This window comes from Pleurodeles waltl, chromosome 3_1, assembly GCF_031143425.1.
Source record: "Pleurodeles waltl isolate 20211129_DDA chromosome 3_1, aPleWal1.hap1.20221129, whole genome shotgun sequence".
NCBI classification, from domain to species: domain Eukaryota; kingdom Metazoa; phylum Chordata; class Amphibia; order Caudata; family Salamandridae; genus Pleurodeles; species Pleurodeles waltl.
The window spans coordinates 1,790,811,535-1,790,823,586 of NC_090440.1; positions in this window are offsets into that span (position 1 = coordinate 1,790,811,535).

Consider the following 12,052-nt stretch of genomic DNA (forward strand, 5'->3'; position numbering starts at 1 on the left):
CCTGAGGAATGGCAACCCAGAGAAAGGGATGGACCCACGAAGGGACAAGTAGAGGGATAGTTGGATCAGTTGAAAGACACCCCTGAAAGCACAAAGACTCACACCCATCAATTGAGTATTCATGCATTAATGTGTAATAAAATACTTGTCTTTGATACAAACAGAAGCACTAGGTTGGGCATTGATCTTATTACACTGCTGAGGGGTTGATGTTGATTTCTAATCCTGAGTATCTCCATTCTAACCTCCCTGTGAAGCCTGTTACTGCTTGCCCTCACTATCGTCGAGAGTCAAGTACAGAATAGCTTGTTCTTGGCCCAGTTTGCAGAACCACAGTAAGACATGCTGTATGACAGAAGTAGTAAAATGCGTCAACCTTCACAGTGGTGGCCCAGTAGCCCATTCCCTTCCTGTGACCTCCCGAACAGGATCTGATGCTCATGTAATTTTAAAGGAAATCTTAGATGACATCACTCATTAGATCTAAAGATCCAGATTGTTCAAATTAGTAATGGGTTCCACAGTCCCCAAGGTAATATGCAAGGTCATGAGCAGTGCATGATGGAGGTGCAAGTTTTAGTTGATTGACTGAACCAAAAATGGGGTATTTGAATGTGTTTTTGATTTGTTATCATTAATTATTGTCTTATTTCAACACCTAAATATAACTTAAATTTAACTTTTTTCTGTGAATTTGTGTATGTTTATGTTTGTTTAAAATGTTTTAATCCGACTTTGTATATATTCATCTATGTATATTTAGATAAAGATGTATACATCCATGCAACATCAGATTTAAAAATGTAAAGCAAACAAAATTGATTTGCTGTGAAAGGTATTTCGATATAAATTAATGTGACTGTCAAGGTGTGGTGACTGTTTTCTGTTTTGCTTCCTGGCAGATTCAGTGGTAGTTGTGATGGTGGGGCGCAAGTGGGGAGGGGAGAGCAGGACAGATACAGCTGGGTCACATACCTCACCTGCCCCCCACCCCAGAGGTGCCAGTGCAAAAGTCCACGTTCAGTGCTGGTAATCGTAGACTCAGTTTCATGGATTAGTGGCAATTTATTGGTGACTTTATGATTAATCTCTATTTTTTAAGTCCAGCTAGTTGCATTGGAAAGGAACTTAAACACCACGCTTCCACCCCAATACTACTACACTGCCTCCAACACCACTGCAATGCTACCCCTTACATGCTATCATTTGGGAACACCAAAATGGTTGATTTAGAGATTAACTTGAATCTGAGCAGAGGGAGTTTGAGCTTGCAAAAGTTTATTGTAAAAGATCAGTAGTTATTTGCATGTATGTATAATTCATATAGCACTTATCTACATGCATGGAAACTAAGTTCACAAAAATGTTGTTGGGGCTTCATTTGCATGACCCAATTTTGTACATAAATTGAGACTAATTACAGCTGCAGGTAGAACAGGAATGCGTCAGGTTTAACATTTTGTCCATTTTAAGATTGGACAGTGCTGTGAATTTCGTTGCCAAATTTCAGGTTCTGCCTCCTCTGTTCATGTACTGTCCATTCTGCTGCTGCCCAATGTGCTCACATGCTGCCTTCTCTGCTCCTCCCTCTGATCATATACTGTGCACTCTGATTCTGCCCCGTCTGCTCATATACTACCCACTTTGCTCCTTCCCCCCGTTCCCATGTACTTTCCTTTCAGCCCCTGCATCCCCTGTTCATATGCTACCCTCTCTGCCCCCCACAAATATGGCCTCCTTGCCAATTCTGCTTGTATACTGCTCTCTTCCCGTACCCCACTCCTCATATACTGGTCTCACTGCCCCTTCTGGTTTCCAGTTGCAGCTAGTCATGTTTGATAGTTGATGTGTGTAATAGATGCCCCAAATCCCAGCAAGCGAAACCAACTTCACAAAGGAAGGCTGGAATGGAGATCCTTAAAAAAAATAAAAAAAAAGGTCAATTAGTGAATTTTAAAGCACAACTTTCACATAAATTTGCATAAAAAGCAGTTGACTCTGTAAGGACACTTCCGAAGTGCGCCAGGAGACTGTCGTAGTTTATCAAGAGTTTGAGGCACCCGTTAATAACTCACTTTTTTGTTAGTTCTCCCCATAACATGAATTACCTCAAGTATGCCCAGGCTAGAATTTAGCCATGGATTCCCCCTTAATCCCAGAATTATATGTGGCATGCCTGGACCTTTATTTTAAGATGGGTAACCCCCTCCGTATCATCTGAGTGCCCTTTCGCATTTGCCTATAATTATCTTTTGTATGTCAGGGCAGTAGCATATTTTCAATCACAACACACATTTAATCACATTCACACATATTTACTTTCACTCACATGCACTTACTCATTTTAACAATCACACTCAATTTTCAAACCCCCTTGCAGAGCAAAACTGGGCAAATCCACCCTGCATGTGAACAAGAGAAACTGCAGATTACAGGTGGTTTGTGCAGTTCATGCGATTCTCCCTGGTCATCAAAATATGATCCTTAGACGTCATCATTCTGCCTTTTCTCCAAAGTCACCCCAGATTTATTTGCTGTGTTCTCGGCCTGATTTTTTCTGACAGAACTCTGTGAACTTTACCCCGCTAACTAGGAGTAAAGTGCCAATGCTCCCCTTTAAACATGGTTAAATTGGCATGTTTCTAATTGAAAGATTTATCTCATTTATAAGTCCCTACTATATGATATAGAAAATGCACCAAACGCCTCGAAGTTAAATGCCACATGTGGACAACAGCGCATATTGTGCCTCTCTTAGAGTAAGCTCATTAAATATGGCTTCAGGCCTTCCATTGTATCTTGAGTGCTGCAGTGTAAATCTGCAGTGCAAACTGTTAAAATACCCCTTTTTGTGAAACAAAGACTTCCCTTGGGAAATTTGGTAAACCACCCCCATGAAGGCGCTGTAGCCTATAAGGTAGGGTACATGGTATTTAAAAGTGGAACATGTAGAAAATTGATATCACCATGTCCCTACAGTGACAAGGCCCCAGAACTATTTTCACTGTGACAGATCTGGCTGTCCTAACCAGAAAACCAGAGTACAGATTAAAATATTACCATTGCTATTTTAGGTTGGAACCAGCTAGAATATTAATGAAACCATGGTTTTTTGTTAGCTATTAAAATCATATTTAATGGTGAAGTTAAGGCAAAGTGACATTTATAAAGTTACCTTTACTCTGCCTGACGCTCCTGTAAGCTAATTTGCCTTTGGCCTTTAATGAGATGTGAAACTTCTTCCAGCTACCAGCCGGTAGATGTCTTTGATTGACAAGTCAACTGGATTGAGCAGGGATGATTCCTCTGCGCTTAGCTGGACATTTATGGTGGAGCTACTGCCCCTCCGGTTGGCACAACAGTGTCAAATCCTGACTGAAAGACCTGTCTGAGGCACATGCAAAAATGTTGCGCACTTGAAAGCGATCAGACAATATCAGAACATATTTCTGAATGCTGAAGGACTTCGCTTTGTCGTACCAGACTTTTGTCTCATTTTTTGTTATGGTTCTCTGTGAGAGAGTTGATTATTAGTTGGAGTCGTTCTGCGACCTCACTAAGTAATAATGTCACTATTCTGTATCAGGTCCTGTTAGTTTTCTATCAAACCTTAGCTCAGTCCTAGACAGCTGTGACTCAGACCAGTCAGGCTTAACTCAAAGGAAAATACGTGTAAAGCATTTACTAGTGACAAAACAGTCAATAAGAAAGTGATTCACCAAAACAAAAATCTGAAGAAGGAAACTTATGATTTTTGCAAGATTTTCATGATTCATTGCAATTCACTCAACACGTTTTATAAATCAGTGATTGTGACTTATAACAGTAGTCTTTGAGCCTTGAACATGAGTGTTGGACCTGGCTTTTTGAAAGGTTCATCCCCAAACGTTTTGGCTCCTTCCTCCTATTTTTTCTGACCTGTTGTTGTTAGCTTTTGAACTCTGGGCACTTTTCCACTGCTAACCAGTGCTAAAGTGCATATGCTCTCTGTGTAAATTGTACTGTTGATTGGTTTATCCATTATTGGCTATTTGATTTACTTGTAAGACCCTAGTAGAGTGCACTATATGTGCCTAGGGCCTGTAGATTAAATGCTACTAGTGGGCCTGCAGCACTGATTGTGCCACCCACTTATGTAGCCCCTTAACCTTGTCTCAGGCCTGCCATTGCAAGGCCTGTGTGTGCAGTTTCACTGTCACTTCGACTTGGCATTTAAAAGTATTTGCCAAGCCAAAAACTCCCCTTTTTCTACATATAAGTCACCCCTAATGTGTGCCCTAGGTAACCCCTAGAGCAGGGTGCTGTGTGGGTAAAAGGCAGGACATGTACCTGTGTAGTTTGTATGTCCTGGTAGTGTAAAACTCCTAAATTTGTTTTTACACTACTGTGAGACCTGCTCCCTTCATAGGCTAACATTGGGGCTGCCCTCATACATTGTTGAAGTGACAGCTGCTGATCTGAAAGGAGCAGGAAGGTCATATTTAGTATGGCCAGAATGGTAATACAAAATCCTGCTGACTGGTGAAGTCAGATTTAATATTACTATTCTAGAAATGCCACTTTTAGAAAGTGAGCATTTCTTTGCACTTAAATCGTTCTGTGCCTTACAATCCACGTCTGGCTAGGTTTAGTTGACAGCTCCTTGTGCATTCACTCAGGCACACCCCAAACACAGGGTACTCAGCCTCACTTGCATACATCTGCATTATGAATGGGTCTTCCTGGGCTGGGAGGGTGGAGGGCCTGCCCTCACACAAAGGGCTGCCACATCCCCTACTGGGACCCTGGCAGACAGAAATGAACTGAAAGGGGACCTGGTGCACTTCTTAGCCACTCTTTGAAGTCACCCCCACTTCAAAAGCACAATTTAGTATAAAACAGGGCCTCTGCCCTACCACCTCAGACACTTGCTGGAGAAGAAACCTGAACCAGAACCTGCATCCTGCCAAGAAGAACTGCCTGGCTGCCTAAAGGACTCACCTGACTGCTTTCTACAAAGGACTGCTGCCTTGCTGTTGGCCTGCTGCCTTGCTGAACTCTTGTCTGGCTGCAAAAGTGCTCTCCAAGGGCTTGGGTAGAGCTTGCCTCCTGTTCCCTGAAGTCTCAGGACCAAAAAGACTTCTCTTTTTTAACTGGACGCCGTGTGCGCTGAAAAATTAGACACACAGCTTGCTCAGCGGTGAAAATTTCACCGCACGCCGATCCGGAAAGACGCTGCTCAATGCGACGCCTGCGGTGCGACCGGAACTTCGACGCACGGCCTTGCATGGACAATCCGCCCGACTTCCAGAGAGAAAATCGACGCAACGCCTGCCGTGAGAAAGAAAATTCCTCGCACAGCCTCCCGGAACGCCACGCAGCCGGATAACAAGCCGAGGAATCCACGCACATACCCTGGGACATCTGGTAATCCCGCGATCCATAGAAGGAGATGGTCCACGCGCCGGAAAACGACGCACGTCTTCCCCGAGTGAAAAATAACGACGCAAGTCCGTGTGTGAAGGGGTGAAACCGACGCACACACCATTTTTCTTCCCGTAGAACGACGCACGTCTCCCCGCGTGAAAAATAACGACGCAAGTCCGTGTGTGAAGGGGCGTAACCGACGCACACACCATTTTTTCACACATCTCCTCTTCTGCGGCCCTCTGCGGAGATTTTCCACTCCAAACCAGGTACTTTGTGCTTGAAAGAGACTTTGTTTACTTTTTAAAGACTTAAGACACTTCATATCACTTTTTAGTGATATCTTTACAAATTCATAATGCATCTTTGATCGTTTTGACCTGCAAATACCCAGATAAATATTATATATTTTTCTAAACACTGTGTAGTGTATTTTTGTGGTGCTATATTGTGTTATTGTGTGATTTATTGCACAAATGCTTTACACATTGCCTTCTAAGTTAAGCCTGACTGCTCGTGCCAAGCTACCAGAGGATGGGCACAGGATAATTTGGATTGTGTGTGTGACTTACCCTGACTAGAGTGAGGGTTCTTGCTTGGACAGAGGCTAACCTGACTGCCAACCAAAAACCCCATTTCTAACATTGGTGATCAGCGGTGAGGATAGGACTTGTATTTGTGCAGTGACATACAGTAGCTAAGTATTTCACTACCTACCCACAGTTGAAGGTCAACTTGATTTTTCATCTTTTTGCTTTTGGTTCTCTGATGTCCTCCTGTATATATTATTGATATTTTGGACTTTGGATTTTGGTTTTGCCTGTGATACCTTGTCAGATTGGGAATGGGTACCTACCGTGTGTCATTCTTTGTGCCTACTGAATCCCTCACTAAGGCTGACCTAAGGAGGCTTTGCAGAAAATGGGGACTTCCTATGCCAAGGAGATCCACTAAGATGGAACTGCTAGATATCTACATAGCCTGGGGGGAAGAAAGATGGGCAGAGGAAGAAGCAGCAAAAAAACAAATGACTGAGGACTCCTCAGATGAGGAGGAGGACTGCTCAGATAAGGAGGAGGACTACTCATATGAGGAAAGAGAACCAGTGAGAGATGAATGGCTCCTAGAGGCAGAGCGGTGGAGAGAGGAGCTAGATGACTTTATTGAAAGGGCTGAGGCAGCAAGAGCCTTAGCCCTAGAAAAAGAAAGGATTGCAGCTCAAGAGCTGAACTGTGAATAGCTGAAACTGGAAGCCGGAAAGGGCTGAGTCCAGTTCAGATGGTGGCAACAAAAATCTTGCATCCAGTACTGCTGAAGAAGGGCACAAGCCCAGAGATGTGGTGCCCAGCTTGAAGAAGGGAGTTGACACACCCCAGGCGGTTCAAGAGTATGAGGTAGATCGTGTTATGCACAGCGTCCCTGAGAAGGATTGGGTAACTGGCACAGGGAGTCATATTCCTACTGGGGGGAGGGACACTTTACTGGCTCTAGAAGAGAGTGACAGGGAAAAGGGTTACCCCTGGTGGACGTCCTGGATATAGAGTGTGGAGACATCCCAGAAGAGTATGGGTTGAGTGTCAGGGACAGTCAGATACTGTCTCACCAGTCTCAGGAGGGTGAAGTAGAGTGCTTTTTCAAGGCTGAGTCACTGGATGGTTGGGTGAAGGGTACTGTTTTTAATACAAGTGAAGGGCAGAGTGATGTAATTGCTGGAGAGCATATGTTTGGTCCTTATTTTCCAGAGCTACGCCAACACCAGGTGGAGTGTGAGTTCTCTGACCCCAGGGAGCTTACAATGGAGGCAGACTTCTGGGTGAGTACCAGAGAGTCTGAAGAGGCATTTGGGTTTGCTCCTGAAGGGAGTGGTCTAGGTGTTTCCCAACCAAGTGAGGTGGGAGAGGATTGTAGTGTCCCAGGTAGGTCCCAGGTCCTAGAGGGTTCCATGAGGGAACGCCAGGAGGGAAGCCTAGCCTGTGCCGTAGGGCCACCTGTTGAGGGAGGCCCGCAGTGTCAGAAGAACTTGGGGGGGGGGTGACTGTAGCCAGCATCCCACCAGTTCTGGTGTCTGGCAGTACCACTCCTAGGGAGGGGGGCAGAAGTCCAGACAGAGGGTTGAGAGCGGGTTACGGACCCCAGTGGAGGCCCTGGAGAGTCAGGGGTCAGCTTTGAGAGCAGCCCCCCAGGAATGACCCAGGTGAAACCGTTTCTGGTTTGGGGGAGATCCAGACTCTGCCAGATGGGAAGAGGTCAGGAGACCTGCGCCAGCCAGACTCTTGTGTAGCCCTTGGAGACGGTGTGTCCCTTGTGGGGGTGAGCGTGCCCCCCAGAAAGTCCTGGCGTGCCAGGCAATTGTTCAACCTCAGGGCGGTGACTCTGGGTTGGATGACCAGGTTCAGGGGTTAAACTCTGGCCTGGTGGAGGGTCAGTGTGCCCCCCAAGAAGTCCTGGTGTGCCAGGCAATTGTTTAACCTCAGAGTGGTGACTCTGGGTTGGATGGCCAGGTTCAGAGGTTAAGCTCTGACCTGGTGGGGGGTAGGTGTGCCCCCCAGAAAGTCCTGATTTGCCAGGCAGTGATCCAGTCTGAGGGTACAGACCCTGGGCTGGAAGACCAGGTTCAGGGTGTCCCCCCGGACATGGAGGGAGGGGCTACTGATAACAGTGCCCCTACCATGTTGTCTTCTGAGGAGGCCACTCCTAGTTGGAGGGTGCTGGACCCCAGAAGGGAGGGCAGGGGGAGGGAAGCCTCGCACCGGGCCCTAGTCCAACCTGAAGGTACAGACCCCACTTTGCACAACAGCCCTGCACTGGTGGAGGAATGGTGCAGGGCGGCTCCTATAAGCACCCTGACCATGTTGGACTCTGGGGGTACCGCTCAAGGAGGGAGGGTACAGAGCCCCAGAGGGGATGACCAGGTTAAGGTTGTCATCCTGGACATGGTGGAAGGGAGAGTGATTAAAGGGTGCCCAGCACCTGGGGCTACCGCCCCCCACTCTCCACAGCCACAGTGTTTGGAGAGCTTTGAGAGGCCTGGGGCCTGGCTCTCATCCCTGACAGCTGTCAGTAACCACTGTGGCTTGTTCGGGTGGACAGAGTTATCCCTGGGGAGGGGGACAAGTGTCACACCCCGGGGGTAGAGTTGGCAACATCACTGTGTTGGTCCTGGTGCTACTATCCTGCTCCTGGGATACGTCTGAGCAAAGTAAGGTTAGGTGCTGCACAGATGGTATCCGCAGGTAAGGAGAAAGGTTCCCCATGGGTTGGCATAGTGGGCCCTGAGAGTATGGACCGAGGGATCCAATTGGAGTCAGGAAGGCGAAGAACTGGAACATGCCCCTGCTGTTGTGGGCCTGGGTCCTTCTTCTATCGCCTCAAACTGGGAAGTACATCAGGATAGTGATTGTTCTCCCCTGGCATTAGGCTGGTGGGGGGTCATGTTGGACCTGGCTTTTTGACAGGGTCATCCCCAAACTTTTTGCCTCCTTCCTCCTATTTTGTCTGACCTGTTGTTGTTGGCGTTTGAACTCTGGGCACTTTACCACTGCTAACCAGTGCTAAAGTGCATATGCTCTATGTGTAAATTGTACTGTTGATTGGTTTATCCATGATTGGCTATTTGATTTATTTGTAAGACCCTAGTAGAGTGCACTATATGTGCCTAGAGCCTGTAGATTAAATGCTACTAGTGGGCCTGCAGCACTGATTGTGCCACCCACTTAAGTAGCCCCTTAACCTTGTCTCAGGCCTGCCATTGCAAGGCCTGTGTGTGCAGTTTCACTACCACTTCGACTTGGCATTTCAAAGTACATTCCAAGCCTAAATCTCCCCTTTTTCTATATATTAGTCACCCCTAATGTGTGCCCTAGGTAACCCCTAGAGCAGGGTGCTGTGTGGGTAAAAGGCAGGACATGTACCTGTGTAGTTTATATGTTCTGGTAGTGTAAAACTCCTAAATTTGTTTTTACACTACTGTGAGACCTAAACCCTTCATAGGCTAACATTGGGGCTGCCCTCATACATTGTTGAAGTGACAGCTGCCGATCTGAAAGGAGCAGGAAGGTCATATTTAGTATTGCCAGAATGGTAATACAAAATCCTGCTGACTGATGAAGTCGGATTTAATATTACTATTCTAGAAATGCCACTTTTAGAAAGTGAGCATTTCTTTGCACTTAAATCTTTCTGTGCCTTACAGTCCACGTCTGGCTAGGTTTAGTTGATAGCTCACTTGCATACATACGCATTTTGAATGGGTCTTCCTGGGCTGGGAGGGTAGAGGGCATGCCAGGATAATTTGGATTGTGTGTGACTTACCCTGACTAGAGTGAGGGTTCTTGCTTGGACAGAGGGTAACCTGACTGCCAACCAAAAACCCCATTTCTAACAATGAGGGTCTGGACCAAAGTAAAAGTTTCAGGACGAATGTGATGAGGAGCTGGTCAGATGCAGGGGCTAGGTTGATCCCGCTCAAACGTTTACCTTTACACTTATAAACTTTTCAGGTTCTGCTTCTCATTGGCGGACTTGGACAGGTGAAGTCCAATGGTTTGGTAGGAGCCTTGGTTCTCAACAGGAGTTTGAGGCTACCTACAAACCGGCAAAGTAGCAGTAGTGTATGAACCCCTGGTTATTTGTAAAAAATGCTATAATTTAGTTTTTGTCTCATAAGTTGCAGTTTTTGTAGAAGAAAAAGTACACTCTAAGACCAGCTAAGGTTCCAGGGGGCATCACTTGGTAACAAGCACTCGATCTCACAGCTACACCAGCAGGGTCCAGGAAAAATACAGTTGTAAATGAACAGGGCTCCTGTTCCCCTTTTTCTGGAGCCATTCACAGCTCCTGGCAGGAGGGCAGCAGTCTGTTTCAGGTGATAACTGCTTTATTTATTTAGAGACTGCTACTAGAATGTTGGGAAAGAAAGTGGTGACTTTCTAAAGTCAGCTTTATATAAAAAAAAACGACCTTATATCAGACTTTAGCAATATTTTGGGTTTATTGTGACATTTATTTGGTACCTTGAAGTACTATATTTGGTGGTACCAAATGGAAGTTAGCACTTAGCAGTTATACTAATGTAATCCCATTTAGCCATTGCTACTACTAGCTTTGCTACAGTGAAAATAACAATAGCGAGTTCCCACTGTCAGGACATGTAAAACATAGAAAAAGTAATTTATTAATTTTTAGCACCCTGCCTTATGGGCTTCTATGGCCTATCTTAGAGACGACTTATAAATATTGAAGAGGAATGTTTGGACTTGGCAAAAGGGTTATCTTGGCATGTTGAGTTGGCACTTTAAAAGCTACCTGACTAGGCTGCAGTGGCATACCTAGAGCCAGGTTTTCACTTCATCACTGTGGGTGGCACAATATGTGCTGCCGTCCACTAGTGATATATAACTTACAAGCCCTAGATACACTTTGTACCATGTACTAGGGACTTATAGGTAAGTTAAATTTGACAATCATTTGAGGGTGGTCATACAAAAAGAGGCATTTCCTTACTGTTCAGAGCTTACTTCAATCTGGATTATGATTTTGGATGTGGGAGGACACTAGTAATTTCCATAGTACACTCCCATAAACACTCTCAGTGCTCAGAGCACAAGTTTAGTGTAGCTGAAGACCTCAGCCATGTTGAACTGCCCTGACAAATTGCATTTCAGGCCTGTTTTCAGTAAGGTAAATATGAACTAATAAAAAAGTAAATGGACCAGGACCTGGGAACTTATACCCTATTGGTTAGGGATTGCCCAGGAGTCACACCAACCACTAGCTCATGCCAACCATAAATGTAGCACCCTAAGGCAACTTCATCAGAATGCTTTCTGGACCTTCAGAAAAAGAATGGACCTGCTACCTGTGCCCTAAGAGGAGTCCCGAGAGATTGGACCTGCTCCTGCAGGGCTAAGAAGTGGACTCCAAGGGTCAGTAGGCTGACCTCTTGTGTGACCACAGGGACTCAACAATCTGCAAGAGCCTTTTCCCTGAAGTGCCCAGCTGGTCAGTGGCAACTGGTCCTGGACTCAAGCTTACTGCTGGCCTCTGCCTGACGCCCTGAGAGTCTATATATGCCTTCTGCTGAGATCCCATGGGCCACTTCTATGGCTCTATGGGCAATACAAGAAAGTATAGAAACTTCTGAAGACTTTTTCTCCAGAGCTTCAGTCTAACCCGCAGGGAAAGTTATCCAACTCTCAGATTCCCAGTGTCAGACTGGATTTCAGTTTTGCCACACTTGCACACCTCGGAAAAATTGTCAAAGTCCCATCCTGGATTGGGACTTAAAAAATAATCAGGGAGAAATCTCCATAGTTCCAGAGTGCCAGTGGGACCAACCTGCTTCGGACATCCAGCCTTTAGTTCCCCTGTGGCAGCTACAGTTGCAGAGATGTCATTGCAATGGGAAGATTTTTCTTTTCAAAAAGTGACTAAGGACCTGATATAGAGTTTGGCAGATGGGGTTACTCAGTCATAAAAGTGACAGATATCCTCTCCGGAATATTACGAACCCATAATAGCTTATGAAGATCGTAATATGGCAGACAGGATATCCGTCTAGTTTTTGATGGAGTAACCTATCCGCCAAACTTGTCCCATTCTGTTTTGCAACTCAGAAGAAATTTCTATGTTTTTAAGAAAGTCCCCT